Source organism: Sciurus vulgaris (genome assembly GCF_902686455.1).
Source record: "Sciurus vulgaris genome assembly, chromosome: 1".
Taxonomy (NCBI): domain Eukaryota; kingdom Metazoa; phylum Chordata; class Mammalia; order Rodentia; family Sciuridae; genus Sciurus; species Sciurus vulgaris.
Genome location: NC_136461.1, coordinates 18,000,147 through 18,004,394, shown reverse-complemented (window position 1 = coordinate 18,004,394; position 4,248 = coordinate 18,000,147). Strand labels below are relative to the sequence as shown.

General features: G+C 57.9%; 1 pseudogene across 1 annotated transcript; it reads left to right on the top strand.

The window, feature by feature from the left end:
* Window positions 1-268: 268 nt before the first annotated feature.
* Window positions 269-1,650, top strand: LOC306664559 (F-box/WD repeat-containing protein 2-like; annotated as a pseudogene). The gene has a single exon. The product of its transcript is annotated as an F-box/WD repeat-containing protein 2-like (transcript).
* Window positions 1,651-4,248: the final 2,598 nt, after the last annotated feature.

The following is a 4,248-nucleotide window of genomic DNA, read 5'->3' as shown; positions in this document are numbered from 1 at the left end:
AAACAGGCGCTGGGCAACCTCGGAGGAGGACGTCAGTCCAGCTGCTGCGTGAGGCCCAGCGGGGTCTGGTGTCCCCAGGCTTCTGGAGGTGAGGGCCAGTCTGGGTGCAAAGGTGAGGTGGGAAAGGTGTTAAGGAGCCCCGGAAGCCGCTCCTCAGTGAGGCTGCGGACCTGGAGCAGTGGCCGTAGGTCTAGGCCCATGGCTGTGGAGCGGACCCGGCCGCTGCGAGGCTCTGGCGGCCCGAGCACACCTAGTCCCAGCCCCGGTGCGAGGTCCCATCCCCGGGGCGCTCGCTCAGGTAAATTTTTCCATAACCTTATGCAGAGAAAGGACTTTGCGACATGGCTTGATAACATTTGTGTTACGTTTCTTTCTCTGACAGACTTGCAGAAAAGTGAAACTCTGGGTCACCTGATTAGTCTGAGTGGGGCGGTCCAGCTCAGGCATCTCTCCAGTAACCTGGAGACTCTCCTCAAGCGGGACTTCCTCAGACTCCTTCCCTTGGAGCTCAGTTTTTATTTCTTAAAATGGCTTGATCCTCAGACTTTACTCACATGCTGCCTCGTCTCTAAATAGCGGAATAAGGTGATAAGTGCCTGTACAGAGGTGTGGCAGACTGCTTGTAAAAATTTGGGCTGGCAGGTAGATGATTCTGTTCAGGATGCTTTGCACTGGAAGAAGGTTTATTTGAAGGCTATTTTAAAAGAATGAAGCAGCTGGAGGACCATGAAGCCTTTGAGACCTCACATTAATTGGACACAGTGCCAGAGTGTATGCACTTTACTACAAAGATGGACTTCTTTGTAGTGTTTAGTGTGGACGACAATGATGAACTGGATATCTTGGTGAGTGGCTCTGCAGACTTCACTGTGAAAGTATGGGCTTTATCTGCTGGGACATGCCTGAACACATTCACCGGGCACACGGAATGGGTCACCAAGGTGGTTTTGCAGAAGTGCAAAGTCAAGTCTCTCTTGCACAGCCCTGGAGACTACATCCTTTTAAGTGCAGACAAATAAGAGATCAAGATTTGGCCAATTGGAAGAGAAATCAACTGCTTAAAGACGTTGTCTGTCTCTGAGAACAGAAGTATCTGCCTGCAGCCAAGACTTCATTTTGATGGCAAATACATTGTGTGTAGTTCAGCCCTCGGTCTCTACCAGTGGGACTTTGCCAGTTATGGATTCTCAGGGTTATCAAGACTCCTGAGATAGCAAACTTGGCCTTGCTTGGCTTTGGAGATGTCTTTGCCCTGCTGTTTGACAACCGCTTCTTGTACATCATGGACTTGGCGGACAGAGAGCCTGATTAGCCGTTGGCCTTTGCCAGAGTACAGGAAATCAAAGAGGTTTGAGTTTCCTGGCAGGCGAAGTGTCCTGGCTGAATGGACTGGATGGGCACAATGATACAGGCTTGGTCTTTGCCACCAGCATGCCTGACCACAGTATTCACCTGGTGTTGTGGACGGAGCACGGCAGACACCACAAACCACCACCACTGACTGACTTCGGGGCTGCAAGTGTTGAGTGCACCTCTGTGGCAGCCCAGTGCATGAGCCAGCGTTCGCACCTGACGCATCATCACGCGGTGCTCCATCCCTTATCTGCTTGCCGGGGGCCAGGCTCAGGGTGGGGAGGGTTTGTTTTTTGACATATGGCGCAGCATGCTAATGGGGTACCCCACTGACTTCATTTGTACTTAGTTCTGTTGATCAGGATAAGAGGATGCTTTTTTGGTTGGAATATTGGTTTTAAGTAAAGAAAGTGAAATGGTTAAAAAGAAAAGAAGAAGAAAAAAGAAAGGTGTTACAGCAGGCGGCCCACGGGAGACTCGCCTTTCTCACGGGAACGGAATCCTTTCGCCATGAACGTGGCGTCTGCGCCCACTGCTGCCTGTCACTGATGTGTCCCCGCCTGTGAAAGAGGCCCCTGGGGAGTCCTGAGCATGGGACAGTAGTAGCTACCTCTGTGGCCAGGGGCAGGGGCCCTCCTGGGGGTGACCTGGGTCCTGGTGGCACCCCAGCCTCAGCCCGAACCCGCCTGCCTGGCAGGTCCTGGGAGCCGCGGAGCCGCGTCCTAATGCACGGGCCTTCTGAGGTCCTTCCCGGGATCTGAACCCGGGGCACAAAGGCCCCTTAGCAGCTGCTGAGTCCTCTGAGGGCACTGCAGAAACAGGAGGCCCTGAGGCCCTGGCCCTGCCCTCAGGCCGTGTGGGGCAGTCCTGCGAGGTCTGAGACCTCCAAGCCGGGGAGAGGCCCTGGGGACCTGGGGCTGAGGGACAGGCGCGAGGAAGGGGCTGGAATACACAGAGCAGCAGGGACACAGACCGGGCCCGAGGACACCGGTCAGGAAGATCGGGGTGCTGCACGGAGCCCCGAAGGCTCCGGAGAGGGAGAGGGGACTCGGTGCTCTAGAGATGCCACACAGAGGCCCTGCCCGGAGCACAGAGGGCTGCGACCCCCACCTCCATCCCGGATGCCGAAGGCCCGCTGGTGCCGGGGTGGGGGCCGCAGCAGGAGCGTGGGCAGCACCGACCCACTGCCCACAGACCTTCCGCTGCAGCCCAGTGGCCGCAGGACCATCGGGCTCCACAGCCCTCCCCACCCTCACCTGCTGGCAAGGGAGAGAGGGAGCTGCTCCTGTGCCCCACTGGCCTGTGCACACGTGCCCACGCAGCACGCCACGCGTGCGACACGCGCCCAGCACACACACTACCAGCAACGCAGGACACAGGAAGCCGCCGCCCTGCGCACCTTCATCTGCTGCTGTCTGGAGTCGCTCTGGAGGGACCCTGTGGCCCCCTTCCCCAGCGCAAGCTCCCCGCGGTGCGCCGACCCACAGAGCAGCCCTTCCCTCGCTCAGACCTCTCGCTCCACGAGGGCCACGCGTGATGCTCTCGCCTTCACCTCAGCGTGTGCCAAGGAGCTGGCACACAGTTGGTGCTCAATACATGCAGAACCCTTGGAAGAGGGAATGGGGCAGGCACAGTGGGGCTGGGGGCCTGGATACAGCAGTGGCTCCCGGAGAGGGCGGTTCGTGTCAGGGCCAGCCCCGTCCTTGAGTGGGGACCCAGACCCGTGGGCCTGGGGGCACAACAGGGGCAGGATCCCAGAGCAGGGCGTTGGGAGGGCGGGCGCTGGCTGAGGGAGGCGCTGGGTTTGTGCTGTGGTTTTGTGGTGACAACCGTCCCCCACAGCCCAGCTGAGGCAATGGTGAAACAAGAAGTGTAACAGGGCAGCGGTTGGGACCTCCCTGCGACTCGGGGCCCTGGCCCCACCAGCCCTCTCCCCTCCACGACCTCATACCCCAGGCTAAAAGGGCCCAAAGCCTTCCAGTGCCACCCGTGTCCCACCCCACACCATGAGGGGACACCAGCCACTGCGAGGCTCCTGGGGCCTTGGTCCAGCTCTACCACCACCCCACTGTGTGGCGCCGGGCCGCCCGCCCTTGCTGGTCCTGCCCACCACAGTGTGCATGACAAGGACAATGCTGGGCTGGCTGCCCTAAGCTGGGGCTGCAGGAGAGGACACAAAACAGCCAGGCCCCAGGACACTCTGAAGGGCTGACCAGTCCCTAAGAGGACACAGCGGGGCTGTCAGTGTGGGGTCGGGGCGGGCAGCACAGGGCGGGGCATTGCCCACCATTTACTTATTTACTTAGTCTTTCTTCCTTCCCGCGGGGCTGGGGACCGGGCCTCGTGCATGCTTGTGCCAGCCGCATCTCCAGCCCTGGTGTTTTTTTTTTTTTTTTTTTCTCTTTTGCGGTGCTGGAGATTTGAACCCAGGGCCTTGGGCTTGCGAGGCAGGCACTCTACCAACTGAGCTATCTCCCCAGCCCCCGAGCCCCGGTGTTTCGTCGTTAAGATCTCACTCACCCAACACAATCTTACTGTTTAAGAGTACAATTCAGGGGCTTTTATTGTATTCTTCTTGCACTCTGACCAACCCCCTGTCTAGTTCCAGAACATTCCCATCACCCCAGAAGGAAACCCTGAGCTCTTTGTCGGTCACTCCCAACTCCCTCCTCCCTCGGGCCCCTAGCAACCACTAATCTACTTTCTGTCTCTAGGGATTTACCTATTTGGGACGGTTCATAAGAATCAAAGGAGACACCGTGAGGCTGGCTGTGACTGGCTTTTTTACGTGGCGTGCGTGCAAGCGTCTTGGTGTTTCATCCCTTTTGATGGCTGAACAATATTCCATCTACTGCGAAACCACACTTCCCCCATCCTACCGGCGATGGACTCCTG